This window comes from Protopterus annectens, chromosome 1.part2 (assembly GCF_019279795.1).
Source record: "Protopterus annectens isolate FY-2018-M chromosome 1.part2, PAN1.0, whole genome shotgun sequence".
NCBI classification, from domain to species: Eukaryota; Metazoa; Chordata; order Ceratodontiformes; family Protopteridae; genus Protopterus; species Protopterus annectens.
In genome coordinates, this window is record NC_056727.1 from 692,282,916 (window position 1) to 692,307,987 (window position 25,072).

At 41.8% G+C, this 25,072-nt stretch overlaps 1 protein-coding gene across 8 annotated transcripts in view; it reads left to right on the forward strand.

Moving 5' to 3' along the window:
- BIRC6 (baculoviral IAP repeat containing 6) overlaps positions 1-25,072 on the forward strand; it is a 4,524,268-nt gene that overhangs the window by 3,056,494 nt on the left and 1,442,702 nt on the right. The window lies entirely within an intron of this gene.

Genomic DNA, 25,072 nt, shown 5'->3' on the forward strand with positions numbered 1-25,072 from the left:
ACAAGATATTCAGGTTTCATGTTAACTGTGTGTGTGATTATGTGGTTTCTACTGCTTTATAGTGTAACTCACAAATATTACTTTTTTCCCTGCACTTTTTGCAGGGGGGGGGGCGTCCCCCCCTGCAGCCCTGTGTATATAAATACAAATATACGAAGTCCAAATACAAATATACCAAGTCTGAGATCGCACTACTTTGAGAAAGAAGATAAACTACATTAGGCAATGAATATTTGGGTCTGTGTCAGTTCTTCAAACGCTTAAAATTTTGAACGTTACATAGTCGAGACCAAAAGCCTAGGTGGTACAGCGGTAGCATTGTTGCCTCACAGCAAGAGGTTCTCCTGTTCGATTCTCAGCTGGAGTGCCTTCTGTGTCGAGTCTGCATGTCCTCCCCGTTGTCGAGTGGCCTCCAAAAGACATGCGTGAATGGGCGTGCCTTAGCTGAAAGTTGGGTATCGGGCTGGCAACTCAGCACCATAAAAATCTACTGACAATCATTAGCGGACCGGAGTTCCGTTGTGGCGACCCCTAACCGGGAAAAGCCGAAAAGACAAACAACAACATGGTCGAGACCAAACGTTTGAAATTTTAAGTGTTCAAAGATTGACTTTCAACGGCGCCGTATGGTGCAAATAGGGAGACTTTCCCTTTTCTGCACTGAAGTACAGTCTCGAAGTTGGTATATTTAAGTAGTGGGGAGTGCAGAGGGGCTTGCCCCCCTACTCACACTGTTAAGGTGTGTTTTTCCTGTTTCATTTTTTTTTATATGATATTCGAACATCCAAATGTCAAACATTTGGTCTCGTCCATGTAACGTTCGACATTTTGGATGTTCGAATATCTAACATAGACCAGAATATTCATGATGTTGCATGCAAATTTGCATGACATGTCAGTCATGCATCATTTGCATGCTACATCACAGCCATTAAGCATGTCGATCACTGTGGCCACGCCCATTCCTGCTGTACTTTTGTAAAACATCGCCGTACCAACTACACTGGAGGGCATTGTTACACTTAGAAAATGGGCCATCTGTATCACAAATTGTGTTTTTATTCTAAACATACTGTTTTTTATTATCATGTTAAATAGTTTTTTCTTCATAAGGTAATTCGGAACTACTGTTGTTCACTGAGATATATAAGATGGATCCTTAAGTGAGTAGTTTTCACTTTGAATCAAGGTATTAATTTTGACTAATTTGTAAGATCTGTAAAAGGTAAAATAGTTCCAAGATAATCTGTATACATCCCACGTTACTGATATTCACAGACATTGAGCAATCAACAAGAAAAAAAATCTAAATAAAGTTCTACTGATTGTAAAATTCAACATATGTGCTCAAAGTTAGAAAATTATCTCATGTTAATCCTCATTTATTTTTTCTATATTAATAGTGATAATAATTTTAGGTCTGAAAACAAAAAACACCAGAAAAGTGATGTTCAACAGTGTCTAATGCCTTCACATTACATTTAACTGCAGAATTCCATTCATCTAAAACATTTGAAACATTATTATATGTCTGTATAACCCACTTACATTATAAGTTGATCATAAAATGCAGAACTGCTATAATATAATGTAATGTTTCAGCTAGTCATGATTTGCTGTAGTGTAAAATATATGCTGAAGCAAACGTACAATGCATAGGTATTAGGCAATACAAAGCAGCATGTTTTCTGGCATTTCATTTTTCAGGAAACAAAGTCATTTTATTTTGTTTTAATCAACTGTTTGCTAAACAGGTAGGTGGACTAGTCATCAGACCTTTTTCAGCTTTTACCTAGGCTTTAAATGGACAAAAGACATTTAAGTTAACAGTAACACAATATAGTTGGCAGTAAATTTAGAAATGTAAAACTAAGATGTAGAAATTACATTGCAGAATGATAAGTAGCTTGATAAGACAAACCCTGGGATTTACAGAATTCCTCTCCTCCAGTGCTAATAGCTCAACATGGATTGCTGAATTAGCTTGGCAGAGATGAATTCTGGTTCAGAGACATGGTATAGCCAGGGTTGCCAGATTTCCGACAGGCCAGGTAGGGACACAAGTAGTTCCGTGTTTAGCAATTTTTGATTGGCCCGTATGCAGGTATATGGGCCAGTCAAAAAAAAAAAGCGGAGGCTGTTTCACCGGGATTTTAACTCTGGATCTGGCTGCTGATCCCGGGACAGTCCCACTCAAATAGTGACTTCTGGCAACTCTGGGTATAGCTGAAATGAGGGCCTCAGTATTGACTCATTGCCATATCTCTGAGTAGAACACTGTGCTGTCAGACTTGACCATGCTAGTGTTTTCCATAGCAGCTCATGTATCACATTAGTAAAGACAAGTGCTAGACTTACATGCACAAACCTGCACACATACATGCGCACTTACAAACTTCCCAGACACACACACCAACATCCTTTCATCCACGAGCAGGCCTTCACACTCCTGGAAATACTCACCATAGACGCAGAAGCGTGCTTCAACACAGATACACACACAAATTTACAGGCTCACAATCTCTTATCTAGTACCTTGACCACCTAGGGAGACACAGACATCCAGTGTCAGCATACCCTACCTATCTGCATATCTTACTGTGACCACAAAAATGCTTGAGTGCGCGTACACACACACACACACACACACACACACACACACACACACACACAGTCTCGCATATGCTTTTGTTTATAGGCAAGTACTAGGCTACCTGCCCTTGTGGGCCATTTTAAGCCTTGCCAATATCCCTTTTTGTGCTCTAAGTTACCTATCTCATTTGGTTATAGATTAGCCTTATCCATCGCATGGGCAATAATTATATATTTCCCTTAATGAGAATAATAGTGATTATACCGTCGAAAATTTGAGGGGACCCATGCATGGGATAAAGCAATTACATCATACACATTCACATAGTAACACACTCCCAAACTCCCATAGCTTTGCTGGAATTAACTGGACAGTTCGTAGTCTCATAGGAGACAGTGGGTGACCTCTGTTTTTTGATGACATTCACTTTTTCCTCCAAGTGTAAAATTTTACTTGGCCAAGTGACTGTCTGAACTACAAACATTTCTGGGGAAGATCACATGATTAATTAGCATTAGCAACTTCCTCACGCATAGTATGCGGCTTCACCTGCAAGACCAATCTCCCCCACTGAGACCCCTGTGAGGGAAGAAAACAATGGCAGAATGATCCACCAACTGGAAAAGCTTGGCTCAAATTGGAAACCTTCTGAGATGAGGCCTCCATGTTGCACTAAGTCTTTCTGAATGCCAGAGAAAGTAACTAACTATGTTAAAAAACAAGTAACTCCTTGGTATCCCCGAAGTCTCAAAACAACCCACTAAAGTGTAGTGGGTCTAAAAACAAAACAGTGTAAGAAACTTCTCTGTGTGGATGTTACAGACTTAAGTAAGAAAATAGTGTAAAAAAAAAAGTTTGAGTAAATGAATAGCATGTAGTTATTATCTCTCAGATATTTACATTTCATTTTCAAGAAATAGATGTTGACTTTGCTTAGTCTTGAATTATTTCTATGTTTTCTGATTACAAAAATTAGCGAGTAGCTGATTCCGGCATGCTAGAACAGTCTTAGAGAATGGTCCATCAGTGATTCCTAAACCAAATGAGGGTTTGCTCTGTTTAAGTTGTTTTTATTGTTTCACAAAGAAATCCATTATGTAAGCACATGTCCAAATTCCAGCTTTACTGACACTATTTTCTCAAGAGTATGCTGATGTTTTTGACAACAAGCTAGGCAAACTTCTAGTTGTGTACTCCATGAAAGTAGACCCAGAGGTCAGTCCAGTGGTCAGACCGGCAAGACGAGTTCCAGTAGCTATGCAGGACAAAGTCGAGGTCCAGTTAGACAAAATGGTGCAAGGTGTGATTTGTCCAGTCACAGAACTAACTAAGTGGGTGTCTTCCATGGTAGCTGCTCATAAGAAAAATTCAGATTAATTCAGAATATACACTGATCCGAGAGACTTCAACAATGCATTAAAAAAAACCTCCTCATCCTGTGCGTACAGTCAGGGAAATGCCACTGTTTTTTCTCTTAGATGCAAAGAGTTCATTTTGGAAAGTAATGCTTGATCGCAAATCTTCACTACTGACTACATTCAGTACCCCATTTGGTAGATACAGATTCCTCAGGATGCCTTTTGGAATAAATTCTGCCAGTGAAGTCTTTGAGCGTGCAGTGGAGCAAATTTTTCCAGGCTACCCGTGTGCAGTAATAGTTGATGATTTACTGGTTGGGGGTAATGGTGAAGCAGAGCATGACAGACACCTCAGGAAAGTTCTGGACAGAGCACGTGAAGTAAATTTAAATCTCAATTATCTGAAATGTAAATTAAGGCTACCAGACATTACCTATGTAGGTCATTTACCAGAACGGGCTTACTACCAGAACCTTCTAAACAAGCAACCATTCTTGAGATGCCAGCTCCAGACAATCTCCAAGCTCTACAGCATTTTCTTGTTATGGTTAACTATTTGGGCAAGTTTATCCCTGACTTTAGTGAGTTATCAGCACCTTTAAGAGAGCTGACCTGCAAAAATGTTGCCTGGTCATGGTTAGAACAACACCAGAGAGCATTTGATAACCTTGAAAAGCAAATTGCCAGCCCAAATACATTAAGGTACTATGATGTCAACAAATCATTTTTTATTTCCAGTGATGCTTCCAAGCTCGGTCTTGGTGCAGACCTGTTGCCTATGCATCTAGAATTCTTTCCCAAACTGAGATGCAGTATGCTCAAATTGAGAAGGAACTTTTGTTAGTTGTGTTTGCATTTTTGAAGTTCCATGAATATATTTATGGCCGAGCTATTCAGATATAAACTCGCCATCAACCTTTAGTCACTATTTTAAAGAACCCTATGCATTCCGCTCCAGCAAGACTGCAAAGAATGATGCTCAAATTGCAAAAGTATTATTTCAAAATGGTCTATACAAAAGGCAAATTTCTTTATCTGGCTGATACCTTATCCAGATCACCCAGAAATAGTGCAGAACAGCTTGTTGCAGAGAATTTTGACTTTGATGTCATGGAAGTGCATAATTTTTCTACCATGAGACTTGATTAGCTGATAGATCAAACAAAGACTGATCCAATTTTGCAAAAGCTCCACCACTTCTTCAGTGTAGGATGGTCGTCAAAGCAATCTTGTGTACCGCCAGAAGCACACCCTTATTTTCCATACAGAGATGAGATGCTGATGGAAGATGGTATCATTTTCAAATGTCCAGAAGTTATTGTTCCTACTTCCTTACAATGTGAATACATTCAGATTTTGCATCATGGTCACCCAGATTCCGATTCTACCAAAGGAAGGGCAAGAGGACTAGTATTTTGGCCTTCTCTATTGAATGACATTGATAAAGTGCTTTCTTCTTGTTAAGTGTGCAACAGTACTAAGCCGCATTTGCAAAAAGAGTCACTTCAGCTAAGTCAAATTCCTGAACTACCTTTTTCAGCAGTTGCCACTGACATATAAGGGGTGGCGTAAGCCACAAAACTTTGGGCTAGGCTTAGTATAAACCTATGAACCTATGAACCTATATTTGAGTGGAACAGTCACCATAACGTAGTGTTGATAAACTCTTATTCAAACTGGATTGAGATGGATTTGCTACTTAATGTCCAGTGCTGTTTTTACTAAGATGAAACATTTCTAAGTCCATGGCAGTCCAGTTATTTCCGACAACAGTTCTCAGTTTGAGTCGGTTGTTTCAGGGATTTGCAAAAGAGTGGAACTGTATCTATGTTACTAGTAGTCCGGAATACCCGCAGTCAAATGGCCTTGCTGAACATGCAGTACAGAGTGAAAAGCAATTACTAGAGAGGTCAAGGCATGACAATGCCAATATCTTCTTGAATTTACTTAATCTCAGAAATATACCCAGTGACAACCTACTTAGCTCGCCTGCTCGGAGACTTCTATCTAGGCAAACCAGAACAACCTTGCCTATTTGTTGGTGCATAATGCTACAAAAACAGAGTAATCAAAGCCCAACTAAGAAGTCCAGCTGTGATAAAAGGAGCAGATTTCTTTGTCTGTTAAAAGAAGGTGAGAGAGTGAGGATGCAAACGGTGAAAGGCTTTGATAAAACTGGTCAAGTAAGAGGCGTATGTGCCGAGTCGAGATCCTACTTAGTGGAAACTGAGGGTATAGAGTACAGGAGAAACCTCAGACATCTTCTTCCTGTATTAGAAATGATATCACAGCATCCTACCTATGATACAGGCTGTAGATCTCAGAGCAATCCTGACAATGTTCATACTGGAGAACATGTCTCAGTATTCATTCTCGATGTTCTTCGTGTTTCACTGTTGCAGTCATTATATTTGGGTTATCTGCCTGCAGGTAGCCCTCAGCTGGCCTGAATATCAAAGTCTTGGGCCCTGCGTCAAATGCTGTCTCTTCTTCTATGATGTCAGGTAGTCCGGGGTATAAAGCAGGCAGCTGACGCCATTACATCAGTCTTTCTTGCTGTGCGGTGCCCGAAGCAGAAGCAGTTCACAAGTGCCGGTCGGCCGACTCCTGAAATTTTCGTTTTCGAGTTTCAGACCCAAAGTCTTCAAAAAAGCTAAGTACCCCATTGGGGATCCTTTTTCTTGCTCTAAACCGATGTCAGTAAAAGTTAGCAATTGTATTACCTGTGGAAAGCAAATACCTCATAAAGATTTTCATTCGTACTGCATTCCTTGCTTAGGCCCAGACCACGACATCCCTTGCTGTCGGTTTTGTGCCTTATTCAGTCCTCAACTGTTCATCGTTTGTTCATTTTTGCATCACACTATTTCGGTACTCTGTTTAATTATCCAGAGATGGCTTTAGTAAGCCATCCGACTACCGACATTCCGAAAAAAACGTAAAGATAAAGACAGACACAGACCGCATAGGTCCATAGCTGCCGACAATGCTTCCGTTAATCTAGTCGCCAATTCGCCGGTACTCAGTGAGGTGCTTTCGCTGCCCCTGATACCCGCTACTTCAAATTCACAGGCCTCTGCTGAAACCCATTCTGAGTCTGTTATACCGTGAGATGCTTCTTCGACTATGGAACCTGAGGATGTCTCTACCTTCGATGGGTCTGGAGCCACTGTGCAGGCACTGGCTTCTGAGGGTGTATTCAGGCCTACTGATCTGCATTTCAAACTGACGCCATCTTCTTCTTTAAGGCCTAAAACTCGACCCACGCCTAGAAAACCTACATCCAAATCGCATGGTCAGGCCCATATGCCTAAAAAACAAATGATAAGAATGTCTGAAGACCTTATTACTTTATTTAAGGGAAGCCAGCCTTCTCCCTCTAAGAGACCTAGAACTGATTTTCCTTCTGATTCTTTTGATCAGGATTCTGAAATTTCTGTTTCTTCTAATAACCAGGAATTGCCCTTATCTACCTATGAGGATTCTGATGCAGAGGACTCTATACCCTCTGCTTCCCCTCCAGAAGATTTTTCTTTTGGTGAAACTTTGCACACTCTTAGGGAGCATTTCCGCTGGGAAAGCCAGGATTACTCTGACTCCAAAAAGAGGCTTAGGGAATTCTTACTCCTACCTCAACACAGGCCTTTAGCTATCCCTCCTGTACTGGACATTGTAGATGATGCCTTCTTGGAATCTAGCCTGGCCCCAGACACTTTATCTCTGACTCCCAGGAAACCTGACTGGTATTACAGAGTACCTGACTCTCACAAGTTCCTCTTTAGGATTCCTACTGCGGACACAGGGATAATTTCACAGGGACCTAAAGGCATTAAGACTACTACTGCCAAAAACCCTACCCCCTCTGATAGAAATTCCAGGGCCCTGGACAGATGGAGTAAGAAGGTATACACTTCTGCTACTTTGGCCATTAGAGCCTTAAACTGCCAGTTTCATATGTTAAAGTATCAGCAGCATATTATTGGACTACAGAAAATTATGTTGATTCCTGACTGTGCTGAAAATAAACAATTACAGGATTTAATGCATTCTGCTGAACAAGTTAGCAAACATACTTTGCAATGTGGCAGGGCTGCTGTTACTGGGTCAGTTCTTAGAAGGCATGCTTGGCTTAAGCAGCAAAATTTGCCAGATCATGTTAAAGCTAAATTACTGGATGCTCCCTTAAAACAAGACCAGACCACCTGTTTGCCAAAAAAATAGAAGAAGTACTTAAAAAGATGGAGGAAAAAGCTAAATCTATGCAAACTGTTAAAGATTTCCTGCAAATACAGCCTCCCAGATTTAGTAGGCATTGGCCTTCTATAAGAATTGGTCCTTTCCTGTCTCTTCCTGGCCTTCTCAGTCCAAACCCAAGAATAGCAGACCACCTAGGCTACAGTCTCAAGGTATTCACAGGCCTAAGCAGTGGGGGGCTCCTGCTTCCAAAGCTGGAAGTAGTAAGATACCCCCCTATGGTAAACGGTCACAATGACTTAACCTTAAGCCTTCCAACCCCTGCTCAGCTGCCTGCTCCTTTAGGGGGAAAGATTGCCCTGCATGCAAAAATCTTGGAACTCATTACCCAAGACAAATGGGTTTTAAATATAGTTTCCCAAGGATACAGATTACACTTCCACACCTTACCAACCCCAAACGGTTGGCCAGACCTACCCCCAAATCAGTGGGCAGAGGCTCAACAGCAGGTTCTCTCTCTTATAAGTATCAGGGCTATTCAACGTGTCCCAGCAGAGGAAAGGGAACAATGTTTTTACTCAAGACTTTTCCTGGTACCCAGAAAAGACAACTGCTGGTGTCCTATCCTGGGCCTCTCTATTCTAAACACCTTTTTGGTAATCCCAAAATTCAAAATGCTAACTCTTCATCAGCTGCTTCCCATGCTAGGCAAAAATGCCTGGTTGGCAACATTGGACTTAAAGGAAGCTTACCTGCACATTCCAGTAAGCAGAAAATACCTATGCTTCAGAGCGGGCTCCATGCACTATCAGTTCTCTGCACTGCCCTTTGGCTTATCTACTGCGCCCAGGGTATTCACAAAGTGCCTAGCTCCAGTCATTGCATTCTGCAGGCAAAGAAATATTCAGATATACCCATACCTGGACGATTGTCTAATTCTGGCAGAAAGCCAAAGCCAGGACATGCTACTAAATCATCTGGCATTTGTAAAGAAACAGCTAACTTCACTGGGGTACACCATAAACGAAAAGAAATCTCATCTAGTACCCTGCCAACAGATTGTATTCCTGGGAGCAAGCTTGAACACAGCTTCCCAGATGGTTTACCTCATGCCAGAGAAACAAGTTTGACAGCCTTCTTCAAACTACTGGCCACAAAGACCCAGCTATCTGCAAGAAAAATACTGCAAGCCCTGAGGTTCATGACCTCTTGCATCCTACTAATTCCATATGCAAGACTGCATATGAGGAAAGTACATTAGTATCTAAAAAGCCTATGGTGTCAACATTCTCAGGACCTGGAATCAATGATTCCTATCCTTCCTTGTATAAATTCAGAGTTCCTTGGTGGGCAGAGGCCTGCTACCACAACAAGGGACTGCCATTCACTCTACCCCCTGCCGCCCAAACCCTAACAACAGACGCATCAGACTATGCATGCTCACTTGGCAGGGCAGTGCATTCAGGGCAAATGGAACCAGAGTCAAATGCACCTGTATATCAATCAAAAAGAAATGCCAGCTGTACAGAATTCTCTGACAGCCTTCAAGGACCACATTCTTCCAGGACAATTATTGGTAAAGACAGACAACAACACTGTTATGTGGTACATAAACAAACAGGGGGGGGACCCACTCGTACCCTCTCTGCAGACTAGCCATGGCTCTGTGGAACACAGCCTTGAGCTACCAAGTGCACCTACAAGCTCAGTTCGTGCCAGGCAAGCTAAATTCACTGGCAGATGACCTAAGCAGAAAACTCATGGACCCACACGAGTGGAAACTGGAACCAAAGATATTCAACATTTTGAGAAACAAATGGGAGAGCCCAGAGATGGACATTTTTGCTTCCCCTCAAAACTACCATTTGGACAAATTCTGCACAAGGACTCCCCACAGGCAAGCTTGTTAAGTGGATGCCCTGTCCTTCACCTGGGAAAGCCTCTCAGTTTATGCCTTTCACCCTCTGCCTGTCCTCTCGAACGTTCTGCTAAAGATCAAAGAGAAACCAAGGACAATACTCATTGCACCAGACTGGCCACACCTGCACTGGTACCCCCTCTTGTGCAGTATGTCACTTCTGGAACCATGGCACCTGCCTCAGACCCGTACCCTGCTGTCCCAGCAGGAGGGCCAGATTTTCCACCCCCAGCTTCAAACCCTGAACCTTTGCAGCTTGGCTAATTACCTGAGCTCTCCAATACCATCCCTCAGTAAGCAAGTGCTAGATGTCATTCTGGAGGCAAGGAGGCCTAGTACTAGAAAATCCTATGCTGAAAAGTGGAAAAGATACTGTTCCTGGAGCCAGGGGATGGGCACAATAGTGCCCAGCTTACCGCATATTCTTCAATACTTAACAGAGATGCTCCACAAGGCCTTTCCTTCTCATCTATTAAATTTCATGCCTCAGCCATTTCAGCTCATTATAATACTGAGCCACCCCTCTTCTCTCACCCCCTGCTGAAGCAATTCCTCAGCGGGGCCAAAAATTTAAGACCACCCAGCAGAGCCCCTACTCCAGCCTTGGACCTTAACTTTGTATTGGAAAAGCTCACTCTACATCCTTTTGAGCCAGCTGCAACTGCAGAGTTGAAATTCATTTCTTGGAAAACAGCCTTCCTTCTACCCATTACTTCAGCAAGAAGAGTGTATGAATTACAGGCCCTCATGGCAGTGGAGCCCTCCATCATCTTCCATGCAGACAGGGTGTCCCTCAGGACCATTCCTTCCTTCATGCCCAAGGTGGTATCCAGTGTGGCCCTTAATCAGTCCATCCATTTGCCAACCTTCTTTTCTAATCCACCGAACAAAGGAGAATGAATACTGCACTCTTTGGACATGCACAGACAACTTAGATTTTATTTTGACAGGACTAAGCCTCACAGAAAAACTGAACAGCTGTTAGTTGCCTTTGCTGCAGGGGCAGAGGGGAAGGCCATTTCAAAGCAAACCATTTCTAAGTTAATAGGCCATTGCATTCATTTCTGCTATAAGCACCATGGAAAACCTACCCAACAGGGGATAAGATCACATTCCACCAGGGTTGCATCTACTTCAACAGCCTTTCTCAGAGGTGTCCGCACCAGGGACATCCTAGAAGCTACTATCTGGAGCTCTGTACATACCTTCACCAAGCATTACCACTTGCCTATTTGTTTTTCTAAATCCAGAGCTGGGTTTGCCACTGCAGTGTTGCAGGGCTTAATAGCTGGTCCTAATGCTCTCTAATTGCCTCCTACTCCCTTCCTTAGCTTTGGGAATCTATCCAAATGTAATGACTGCAATAATGAAGCATGAAGAACATAGTACAGTTGTGTACACTTCCCATAAATGTAGATGTTCAAGTTTATTCACTGTTGCAGTCCTGGTTACCCTCCCTCCAGCCCCCTGACTTCTCTTGGCTATACCTGTCTTCTTGTTTAGTGTATTTAAGCTTTCTGGTATATTTGCTTTTTGTTGGAGGTGTAACCTTGTATATAATTGCTTCCCATTATGGGGGCACCTGACATCTGGGACAAGAAAAACTGATGTAATGGCATCTGCTGCATGCTTTATATATCCCTGACTACCTGACGTCATCGAAGAAGAGACAGCATCCGACGCAGGACTCAAGACTTTGATATTCAGGCCAGCTGAGGGCTATCTGCAGGCAGATAACCCAAATGTAATGACTGCAACAGTGAATACACTCGAACATCTACATTTATGGTAAGTGTACACAACTGTACTTTCCTGTTGATGTCCCAGTTATCCCCAAAGTTGAACATTTCTTGAAGAGAGTCACCGTTGCTATATTCAGTTCTGGCTTTTATGTTACACAATCAGGTCGTAGTTTTAGACATAGTGTAAAATACACAACAACCTGGATATGGTTGTTTTATGTGTGTCTAATTTTGTATGATTGCATGTCAAATAATTTAGTTATGTATATTTGCATGTCAAAACCTCTGCCAAATTACTTTATGTGGAGAACACTTCATATTTCCATACCGGATCGGTCGAGGCCCGGGTTTACAATGACCGCCACCAGTACTGTTAGCCAACAGGGTGCTGACGGAAATTGGGCTACTGTTGGCCGAAGGAGAAGAGGAGGGGGAAGGCATACCCGAAGGCAGGAAGAGAGGAGGAAGGTTAGGAGTGTAGTAGTGAGGGTAGGAACTTTGAATGTTGGCAGTATGACTGGTATAGGGAGAGAGCTAGTTGATATGATGGAGAGAAGGAAGGTTGATATATTGTGCGTGCAAGTGACCAGATGGAAGGGAAGTAAGGCCAGGCGTATATGAGGCGGGTTCATATTGTTCTATCATGGTGTGGATGGCAGGAGAAATGGGGTAGGGGTTTTACTAAAGGAACAGTATGCCAAGAGTGTTTTGGAGGTGAAGAGAGTGTCTGATAGAGTGATGTTTATGAAGCTTGAAATTGATGATGTGATGATAAATGTTGTTAGTGCATATGCTCCACAAGTTGGGTGTGTAATGGATGAGAAAGAAAAATTTTGGAGTGAGTTGGATGAATTGGTGGTGAGTGTACCCAAGGGTGAGAGACTAGTGATTGGTGTGGACTTCAGTGGGCATGGTGGTGAAGTGAACAGAGGGGATGAGGAAATGATGGGTAGGTATGGTGTTAAGCAGAGGAATGCAGAAGGTCAGATGAGTGTGGATTTTGCAAAAAGGATGGCCATGGCTGTGATGAATACATATTTTAAGAAGAGGGAGGAGCATAGGGTGACATAAAAGAGTGGAGGAAGATGCACACAGGTGGATTATATCCTGTGTAGGAGGGCCAGTCTGAAGGAGATTGGAGATTCTAAAGTGGTGACAGGGGAAAGTGTAGTTAAGCAGCATAGAATGGTGGTCTGTAGGATGACGTTGGTGATCAAGAAGAGGAGGAGGAGTGTGAAAGCAGTGCCAAGGATTAAATGGTGGAAGTTAAAAAAGGGTGATTGTGAGGTGGAGTTCAGGGAAGAGTTAAGACAGACACTGGGAGGTAGTGAAGAGTTACTGAATAGCTGGGTAACTACAGCAGAGCTAGTAAGGGAGACTGCTAGAAAGGTGCTTAGTGTGACATCTGGACAGAGGAAGGAGGACAAGGAGACCTGCTGGTGGAATGAGGAAGTACAGGAGGGTATACAGAGGAAGAGGCTGGCAAAGAAGAAGTGGGATTGTCAGAGCGATGAAAAAAGTAGACCGTGTCGGAAACAGGTGTGGTACAATATATGTTTAAATCATCTGCGAAGGCAGCCAACCCAACCTTTATCCCATACAGAACTGGAGAATTGCCTATCCACTTTTTCTCGGGACTTGGAGTACAATGTAAAATCAATCTTAGATTAGATATAAGAGGTAGAGACAATACAGTTCGTTGGCTTGATTTGTTATTGTGGGTTTTCTTTTTTTTTTCTTTCTCTCTTTTTTTTTTTTTTTCTCTTTTTTTGATTATTAGTACTGTAATTATGACCAATATATGAGATTGACATATAATGTGAAGTTAACCTATGGAAGCATTTTGTAAATATTGTACATAGTGTGTGAATTTGTAATATGGTTGTGAAAAACAATAAAAAATGTTTATTGAAAAAAAAAAAAAGAAAAAAGTAGACAGGAGTATATGAAGATGAGGTGCACGGCAAAGAGAGAGGTGGCGAAGGATAAGGCATATGGAGAGTTGTATGAGAGATTGGACACTAAAGAGGGAGAAAAGGACCTGTACCAATTGGCAGATAGACAGAGGGACAGAAATGGGAAAGATGTGCAGCAGGTAAGGGTGATAAAGGATAGTGAGGGAAACGTACTCAGAAGTGAGGAGAGTGTGTTGAGTAGATGGAAAGAGTACTTTGAAGGGCTGATGAATGAAGAAAATGAGAGAGAGAGAAGGTTGAATGATGTAGGGATAGGAAATCAGGAAGTGAAGCAGATTAGCAAGGAGGAAGTAAGGACAGCTATGAAGAGGATGAAGAATGGAAAGGCTGTTGGCCCAGATGACATACCAGTGGAAGCATGGAGGTGCTTAGGAGAAATGGCAGTGGAATTTTTAATCAGATTGTTTAATGAAATTTTGGAAAGTCAGAGGATGCCTGAGGAGTGGAGAAAAAGTGTTTTGGTACCTATCTTTAAGAATAAGGATGATGTGCAGAGCTGCAGTAACTACAGAGGGATAACATTGATCAGTCACAGCTTGAAGTTATGGGGAAAGAGTAGTGGAAGGTAGGTTAAGATGGGAGGTGATGATTAGTGATCAGCAGTATGGTTTCATGCCAGGAAAGAGCACTACAGATGCAATTTTTGCTCTGAGAGTATTGTTGGAGAAATACAGAGAATGTCAGAAGGAGTTGCATTGTGCCTTTGTGGACTTAGAGAAAGCATATGACAGGGTGCCTAGAGAGGAGTTGTGGTATTGTATGAGGAAGTCGGGAGTGGCAGAGAAGTATGCAAGAGTGGTACAGGAAATGTACGAGGGTAGTGTGACATTGGTGAGGACTGCGGTGGGAGTGACAAATACGTTTAAGGTAGAGGTGGGATTACATCAAGGATCAGCTCTGAGCCCTTTCTTATTTGCAGTGGTGATGGACAGGTTGACAGATGAGATCAGACAGGAGGCCCCGTGGACTATGATGTTTGCAGATGACATTGTGATACATAGTGAGAGTAGGGACCAGGTTGAGGAGACCCTGGAGAGGTGGAGATATGCTTTAGAGAGGAGAGCAATGAAGGTCAGCAGGGCTAAAACAAAATATATGTGTGTAAATGTGAGGGAGGGTAGAGGAATGGTAAGGATGCAGGGAGTAGAGTTGGTAAAGGTGGATGAGTTTAAGTACTTGGGATCAACAGTTCAGAGCAATGGTGAGTGTGGAAGAGAGGTGAAGAAGAGAGTACATGCAGGGTGGAATGGTTGGAGAAGAGTGCCGGGAGTGATTTGTGACAGACGGGTACCAGTAAAAGTGAAAGGGAAGGTCTTCAAGAGGGTAGTGAGACCAGCTATGTTATATGGGTTGGAGACAGCGGCATTGACAAAAAGGCAGGAGTCAGAGCTGGATTTGCCAGAGTTAAAGATGTTAAGATTTGCACTGGGTGTGACTAGGATGGACAGGATTAGGAATCAGTACATTAGAGGGTCAGCTCAGGTTGGACAGTTTGGAGACAAAGCAAGAGAGGCGAGATTGTATTGGTTTGGACATGTGCCGAGGAGGGATGTTGGGTATATTGGGAAAAGGATGCTAAGGATGGAGCTGCCAGGTAAGAGGAAAAGAGGAAGGCCTAAGATAAGGTTTATGGATGTGGTGAGAGAGGTCATGCAGGCAGTTGGTATGAAAGAGCATGATGCAGAGGACAGGAAAAAATGGAAACATATGATCCGCTGTGGCGACCCCTAACGGGAACAACCGAAAGAAGATGATGATGATAATTGCATGTCAAAAGATCATTTCTGTTAATTGCATGTCTTTGAATGCTGTGGTTTCCTATATGAATCATTCCTCAAAGAGGGAAGATGTAGATCAGAGCATATGTATGTACCTTTAAGAAACATTTCAAGATGTAGCACATGCATATAAATACAGAGCACGTGCAGGCAACAGTACCATTTTGAAAGAATAGCCAGAGTGTTAACATGTTTGACTGTGGTAGTAAGTTTGTTTATAAGTTTATTTAAGTTTAAGTTGCAAAGTCTCATTTCTGATCTGTTTGTGTGTAAAAAAAAAAAGCTGCTTGAACTGAACTCACGATTCTTTGTCTGTTTTATCCTGAACAGACAAGCGTTCAGTGCCTCGGTGCTGGCCAGGTCGACTCCGACTTCTCCCTCTGAGCAGAGGATTGGGGTAGGCCCTGGTTTGTCTGAGCGGAGCACTTAATCTCTGGCTAGATTGACATCAACTTCTCCTGGTTTCTCTGCCTTCACGGTAGTGGAGAGGATTTTCCCCACCTGAGAGCTTTTTCAACTGTTACGTCTTCGGATCTGATCTCTGTTCCCTCTTCGGATCCTGTTTCTGAGTCTGTTCATCGTACTCCACAGGGACAGCCAGCCTGTAAGAGCTTCCAGGCAGTTCCAGTTAGGGACCTCCCCGTCTCTTTCAATACCTGTCCAGAACACCCAACTGAAGAGATCCCCAGAAGAGATCGTGCAAAAGGAGGCACTTAGAATCCCCTCAGGAATCTTTCACTGAAGACACTGATTTTGATGAAGGGGAAGGGTCCCCAAGATCTCCACCAGAAGATGTCTCCTTCGGAGACATTCTTTCAGTCATGCACCAAAAAGATGGTTGGTCCTCCGAAACCCCTTCCCAGGAAAAATCTGTGTTCCTAGAAGTCTTTTGGTCTGCCGATCTGTGGCTTAGATTACCCTCAAGCTTATAGATCTTGTCTCCTGCCAGGCATTGAAGGAGCTAGGTTCTATAGAACATATTCCATGGAGTCTGGATAAGATTCTTGGAGTACCTAAAGGTAGACAGTTTTGGAGTAAGGAAATTCCTGTGGATACCATAGTTGTGGTAGCCACCAAAAAGGATCTGGCTGAACAGAGCTCCTGTGTCCATACCCTAGTAGAGAATGTAGGGCACTGGACAGGTATGGAAAGTGAGTTTATGCCTCAGTAACCTTTGCCTTACGGTCACTAAATTACCTGGCACACTTCACTAGGTTACAGAGAGACTTAATTAAGGAACTTCCTAACTTTACCCATGGGTCCAAGTTAACGGAAGAAGAGAAGATTTTTCCTCTCAAATGGCCACCCTACAATCAATCTCAAATGCATCTATGAGGCTAATCTGTCAACTGAGGGGTTCCTCACGGGGCCGTAGGTTAGGAAACATGCCTGGATGTGCTTGAGTGATTTTTGCAGAGCTGTTCAAAGTGTTATTCATCAGTGCTCCCTTTGATGGATCTTCTTTGTTTGCCCCATCTGTTAAAGAAATTCATTTCCACAGTGAGCAGGATGGAAAGACTTTGTCTGCCATTGGAATTTGTTTTTCTACCCAGCAGAGACCATTTTCTAGGAATCAATGCAGTGGTAAGAAGATGTGGTTTCGAAAGTCTCAAGGACCTTTTTAGGACTCTTGCAGAAATTTTTCTTCCAGAGTCAGAGGGAGAAATAATAATGAAGGACACCACCCACAAGGCAGAGGGGGTCCACAAAACCAAGGCTTCCAAGATTTCTTCTTGGATCGACCCTTTTAATGCTCCTGAAGGATTATCTGACTGTTTGGAGACAGTCGGGTGGTGTTTGCCTTTGTACCCAAAAGCTTGGGCAGCCATCACAAAAGATATGTGGGTGCAAAGAATAGTATCCAGAGGATATTTCATTCCCTTTTTACAAATTCCCTCTATGAATAAAAAAAAAAAAAACATCTCCCAAATGTTCCACCCAGTCAGTGAGAGTTAGCAGATCTGGAGATTCAAAAGCTCCTAGACAAGAGAGTCATCCAAGAGGTCCCACCAGAACAAAGAGAATCCAGATTTTACTTAAGGTTCTTTTTAGTGCCAGAGAAAACAGTGGACCTGAGTCCTATCCTGGATCTCGGCTATTTTTTTACTAGTTTGTAAAGAGCTCCCAAATTCCAGATGGTCACGGTTCAGTCCATTATGCCTCTGTTACAGAAGGATGACTGGATGTGCTCGGTACATCTTCAGGATGTGTACTGTCACATCAAAATGAACAGATGTTCTCAAAGATACCCATGCTTCTGAGGGGGAACCAGTCATTGTCAGTTAAGAGCCCTGCCCTTTGGTCTCAACTCAGCCCCCGGTTGTCTCCCAAATGCATGGCAGTGGTAGCAACTCATATAAGACTGCTTGGATTCAGAATGTTTTCATATCTAAATGACTGGCTCCTCACCACACCAACCAGGCATCTTCTAGTAAAAGCTAGGGATTACCTACTCTCTAATTATCTCAATCCCTTGGAATCACAGTCAGTCTTTCCATGTCCTACCTTCAACCAGTTCAGGTTTTGGAGCTTATAGAGACTCTGCTAGATGCAGTCAGTCTCACTCTCTTACCACAAAACAGAATTCTTGCTTTGAGACTGCATGTCAGACAGGTTCTTTCTCACCCCTCTTCCCTAGCAAAACATGGTTCTCACAGCCCTAGGATCACTGGCTGCAGCAATTTCCTTTATACCTACTGCTCATCTTCACATGCATATCTTTCAGTGGACTCTAGCAGTTTAGTGGTTCATTCTTTGACAGCCCTTGCAACATCCTATAAAACCATCTCGAGTCTGCAAGGACTCCCTACTGTGGTTGGTTCAGTCTGATGTGATTTGTCAAGGACGTCCCTATATCCTTCCTCCCTCAAATGCCAATTTGACCACAGCCGCATTCCAATTGGGGTGGTGAGGCATTTTATGATATGCACTGTTCAAGACGTGATCCCCAGAAGTGACCAAATTGCATATAAATGTCTTCGAGATGAGAGCAGTCTTTTTAGCATTCCAGACCTTTCAGAACATGCTTCCAGTGGTGACTGTTCCTATCCAAACAGACAACATGTCAGTAGTTTGGTGTATCAGCAAACAAGGGGGAACCATATCTTGCCTCCTTTGCTGAGAAACCATGAGAGTCTGGCAATGGGCGATCTCTTCCAGCAGCTTTTTTGTAGCAACGCACATACTGGGGAAATCCAGTGTTCTAGCAGACAAGCTCAGCAGGACTATCCTGATGCCTCACAAGTGGTCTCTCAATCAATCAGTGGCAAATATGATCTTCCACAAATGGTGTCAGCCTTTCTGTTATCTATTTTCCTTTCCCCTCAGCAACAGATGCAGCAGGTTCTTTGCCCTAATTCCCTCTCAGGGGCAGTCACCGAGTGATGCTCTAGTCCACATTTGGCCTCCAGTCTTCTGCTTGCATGTCCTCTCCTACCTCTAACCCCCAAATTCCTTCAGAAAGCACTCTGGTTGAATAGCAAAGTAGTCCTCATTGCCCCCTTCTGGCCTCAACAAGTATGGTTCCCCTTCCTATGGTCTTGCCTACTGTGTACACCTTGGACACTGGACCCCAGTCCAAACCTTCTTTCACATCCGTCTGGGATGATTCATCCAGACATTATAGGCTTCTGATTGACTGTATGGTTTCTCCAATTCCAACGATGGCTAAACATTCCAGTCTTTCCTGTCCTATTCACCAAAGTTTATTTTCATTTTGGAAACCCTGTACAAGAAGGATTTATAAACTTAAATGGAAGAAATTTTCTTTTTGGGTACAGCAGAGAGAGTTGGACCCTTTAACCGCTCTGATCCCTTCCCTACTGTTTTAGATTTTCTTGCTTCAATTTTTCAAAGTGGTGCTAGTTTCTCCACAGTTTAAGTTCAGCTGGCAGCCATCTCCAACTATTACATTGGGGTAATGTTTCCCCTTTAGCCTCATGTAAGTTATATTAAAGCATTCTTTAAAGGTGCCATTCTACTGAGGCCTCCATTAAAAAAATCCCACTCCATCTTGGGATCTTACTGTTGTGTTGCAATTTGATATGATTTCCCTTTTCAACCCTTAGCTAAGGCAGATATCAAATTTCTTTCTTGGAAAACCAAGTTTTCTTGTTATAATGTCTGTGAGATGATTCTCTGAAGTCCAAGCACATTATTCCCAATTGCCTTATTTAATTTTCCACAAAGATCAGATTACATTACATACTAATTCTTCCTTTGTACCCAAAACTGCCTCTGAAGCAAACATCAACCAAGTGATCAACTTGCCAGTTTTCTTTCCTGAATTTGACAACAAAAGAGAATATGTGCTTCACCTTTTAGATGTTTGTAGGCAACTTTGTTTCTATCTTCATAGGATGAAAGAATTTGAAAGACTGACAAATTGCTTGTTTCATTTGCCGGTAACAAATTGGTAAAACCAATATCTAAAACTGCACTAGCCAAATGGATAACAGGTTGTATTTCTTATCTTTATTTTTCTAGAGGTTTAACCTTGCCAAAATAGCCAAAAGCATGCTTAACTAGGTCAATGGCTACATCAGCTACTTTTAAGGTCAAAGCTTTTATTGATGATATTTGTGCAGCTGCCACTTGGTCTAATGCTCAAACCTTTATTGTTCATTACAAGTTGGATATCATCTCCAGAAACAGGGGCTGCATTTGGTTCTGTGGTTCTCAAGAATAACCATGAGGGCCACCCAAAGTTACTGCAGCTGCGGACTCTGTCCCATTTGTTGAGGATTGTATGAAAATGACATCAGATGTAAAAGTTGTAGACTCACCGTAACTATGCAGCTGTGTTGTCCATTTTCATTCTTTTTCAGCTTCCCCCCATTTTCTCTCTACCCATGTTTTTGGGAGTGACCTGATGAAGTTTTTTTGTTAGGAACCACAGTTCCTGTTTGAGCCCCTGTTCTGTTACTGTACTATTTCCCTCTATTATAATAATAATAATAATTATTATTATTATTCTGTATATGTGGATAGTTATATAGTAGCAGCAAACTTGATCTGAGGTGGTGCAGTGGTCAGGGGCATTTGGGTAAAGGGAGGAGCTCAAGAGTCGGATCCTAGTATCTAGTGAAAAAGACCGAGTCAGATCTAAGGGTTGGATCTGAAAACGATTCGTTGAAGAAGAACGAAAATGTTCGTTGAAGAAAATGGACAACACAGATGCATAGTTATGGTGATTACTTAACTTTTATTTTTGGAGGTTTTAGAAAGTATTCCCATTGTAGTTGCACAATTCCCTCCAAGTATACTTATGTACTCAGTTTCATATGCCTGAGGATGATCATTAATAAGCTAAATGAGATGGCAGTGAAACAATGAAAAACTGAGAGTCCCATATGTTACACCAGAAAAAAAACACATTTATAGTAGAAGGCCTTTTACCTGTATAGGACACAGGAACTCAAGCCAAGAAGGAAAAAGAATAGCAGCAAAGTCTGAAGAGGAAGGGTACTCTGAGGAGTCAGGTAGGGCCCTATCCCCCCATAGCCAAAGTTACAAGGGTTGATGCGTGTCCTCCCTAGGAAATTTCCCTGTCTGCCTCTCAGGATTAGGCAGGGACCAGAAGGGTGTCCCAGCTTTGTGCTTTATCTTGTTCTTGACAGCCCTGTTTGGAAAAGGTTCAGCAATGTTTCTTCTGAAAAAGGGCTGTCTCACTGTAGTGAGTTGAAGCCTTTTTGCAGTCTCATGTCTTCATGTTGATTGGAAGAAAATAAGGGTATCTGGTGAGTTCAGATTGATAAGTACTTAATGTTTTTCTTTTCTCCCCTGTCTATACGGGATGGTAAGATAAGTTCCTCTTCCTTCCATACTTGTGCCTGTCTCTTCCCCAGTCCTTTGTCAGCACCCAGTGCATTGTTTCCACTTTTAGAATTGGCACCTCTACATTTTTCTGTATCTGTAAACTCGACATTTGAGCCTTACAGTGCCCAAGAGTACTAGGGCCTTTGCTGTTGATGTTGTTGGATTGGCCTTAATATCGACCCTGATACCCACAGGACCATTGTCAGCATTGGTGGCATCAACAGTTTGACACGTTGGCACTGCAGCCTGTCTCATCACAGACTGCATCCTTTACTATGAGCTGGGATGGCGCCTTCATTGTTGAGTACTGACATTGAAGTCTAGTGGCATTCTGAGTACCGAGTGTCTTGATGCCAATGGGACAGGATCAGGAACCAGTTACAGCAGAAGCCCTGAAAGTTTGCAGATACCCCTGGCTATCAACATCTTTCTCTGCTCCACCCCTGGGCATCTCACATTGTACTTCATCGGTCACAAAGTCTACTTCCTTTAAACATAGGGGAAAAGAAATCCACTACAGGGTTAAATCACTAGTGTCTAGTGCAGATGTCTTCTACTTGCATCTGGATCTCCCCTCAAATGTTTTTAGGAAGAAGAGTTCTAAGGAGAAACAAAATGTGCATCCTAATGGAGTCCACCACCCTCAGTAGTGATGTAGGAGGGTAGTCTTCCCCAGTGTTTCCCTGATATAATATATTTTGAGAAATATTGGAATTGATGAGAAAATGAGGATCACAGTCAGCCTACCCCAGATGAAGAAATCTTGTACTTGGCTTTGCAGTCTGAGTAGCTTAGCAGATAGCACACTCACTTTTGATGCTGAAGGTTGTGGGTTCTGTTCTCAATGCAAGTATTTGGATTAATATTCCAGTACTGACACTGGAGTGCACGAGATGTTAAACCAAGGCTGCATCTACTTGAGTTGATGGTAGTTCTAGTGGATGCAAAAGATACCTTGACATTTATTGAAAAAAGTAAGGAAAATTCCCTGGACTCTATCCAGTTTCCCCTAGTCAGTATGAATGTCACCTCTGGTACACTTGAAAACATCCCATTGGCCTAATGGAACTAGTCCGGTCAACAAGGTGTAAATAAAAATAAATAAGTAGTGGCAGCTACCTTCAAGAAAGATCCTTGGAGGATGGCCTGTAGTCCACCCCCCTGACAAGGAGTTCAGGATGTTGGATCACTTTGGGAAACACGTACTTAGTTCTTCTGTTATGTTTATTGTTGTTTTATTCTTAATGTGTTTTTCTCTTATTGTTGTCTCTAAAAAATGGAGCTTTTCTCCTTGGACTTCCATGGGAAAAGGGTCTTTCATGACCCTAATTGACTGTTCTGGTAAACAAAAGCACATAAATAGATATATTAATTAATTGTGTCATATAGAAGACTTTACAAACTACTGAGAGACATGATGGACAAAGAACTGTCAACAGTTGTGGGTGGATTCCTGGTATTAGTTTGTGACGAAGGGGTGCAGCAACTCTGTGTTGTGTGAAAACGTTTTGTTTACCAAAATGAACTATGCTACATTTTTTTCACATTTAAATTGAGACAATTGTCCGTGCACTAGTTGTTAAGGTGATGTATCAGGTTTTACTTTAATTTTAAACTTTTAAAGCATTATTTCATTCATATTGTGATTTGCTTTACTGACTTGGATACTTTTCTTTGTGGTTTACGAGTGTGGTAGTTTAGTGCTTCATGTTGGAACAGTTGTGATTTAGTGGACAGTGAAATAACTCCCAATTTATAGTCATCTGCAAATGTAGGTAATCATGGCCCAGGAGTGTAGGTTTGAAGGTCTGAGAAATAAATGCCATTATGAGAGAACCCAACACTGAGCGCAACTTTTTTGTTTTTGAAGTAGCACCTCTGTTTAGTCAACACAATTTGGTCAGTTAAACAGATGGTTGACACCTGTCGACAAAAGTAGCAAATTGGATGAGTCTCAGGGTTGGGGAATTTGCCCTTTTCCCAAGAATTATGCGATTCTGGATTTAGGATATATAATTAGCAGGAGGTGTGGGGAGTATAGCCACATGGGAGAGTCAGGGGGCTTCCCCTGAAAAAAATAACTATGTTTTCCTTTTAATTTTAAGAGATTGATGCATAGTGCATGCTTAGTAGCATGTCCATGTGCAAAATGTTAGTCATTTGGTGTTAACATTATGTGCTTCGATATTCGTGCCATTCGAAAAAGGTAAGTAAATCCTTATAATATATGTATATATGTGTGTGTGTATATGTATATATATATATATATATATATATATATATATATATATATAGTATATATTTTACACACAACATATATAATATATATATATATATATATATATATATATATATATATATATATATATATAGGGGTGCTTTTCATGAATACTGTGTATATATGAAGGCAGTCTTAATGGAGGCAAAGAGCATACAAGCTGATGGTTTACAGAGTTATTCAACTTTAATTAATTTTGGCAAGCTCAATCAACCAAGCGATCTTTACTTGTGGTTTAGTTGCTTTAAATTCATGGGATGGATTCTTTAAAGCTTACACTAAAAGAAGCCCTTATGTCTGTCTTTCTGTAAACAAAAACAAGGTGACCAAAGTGCTGTCGTGGAAAACTAAGAAACAAAGAAAAAGTACTGGATACCACGTCTCCTCCCAATTTTACACAGTTTATTGAAGCACCAAACAGGGAAGCACAAAGTCAGCACAAACAAGAAAACATTAAAGCTCCTATAATATCTACATGTTTTCGTCCAAAAACTTCATCATATGTAAAAACAGGGGGAATGCAATGAATCAGTGTTATCTTTCAGCGTTGATGCTCAATATGGGAGTATGAATTCAAAGATAAATATTTTTCCTGCCCAGCAGTAATTCTATAACTCCAGTTACCCGACTGTGCACACTGTTTTACAAGAAGCTCCTGCCCAGCAGTAATTCTATAACTCCATTTGGCCTGTCCAGCTGTTTTTACATCTGATGAAGTTTTTGGACGAAAACGTATGGATATTATAGGAGCGTTAATGTTTTCTTATTTGTGCTGACTTTGTGCTTCCCTCTTTGGTGCTTCAGTAAACTGACATTGGGAGGAGACGTGGTATCAAGTGCTTTTTCTTTGTCTGTCTGTCTGTGTTATAAACTGTGAATTACTTAAAATTGGGTTGAGTAGTAAGTAATGAACTTGATATGCTGTCTTACAAAGGTTCCTTGATTATTTATGGAACTGGACTTAAAATTCTGCCATTTATTTTAATACAAAAAAGTATTTTCATTCGGAACACATAATCACCATTATTCATGCATGTTTACTAGCAGAATTATTTTAGGTAGTTGTAAAGATTTAAGCATAATCGTTTCTGCATTTTTTTCTCATGAGAATACTTTACATATTAAGAAAAAGTGTTTACATTTATGAGAGCCATCCTCTTGACAGTATTGTTTAGAAAGGAACATTATTAATACATGTGTACACAACGTTGTTTAGGATAGTGTTGAAATACTGTTCTTTTGGAATGCAGTTCTTTTTGTGCTCATCACCTACAGTCAATGTTCACTTCCGCTGTGGTGCAACGGTAGCGTTGTTGCCTCACAGCAAGAGGTTCTTCCGTTCGATTCTCTGCTTGGGTTGGGAGTGCCTTCTCTGTGGAGTCTTTATGTCCTCTCCGCGGTCGAGTGGGTGTTCGAAA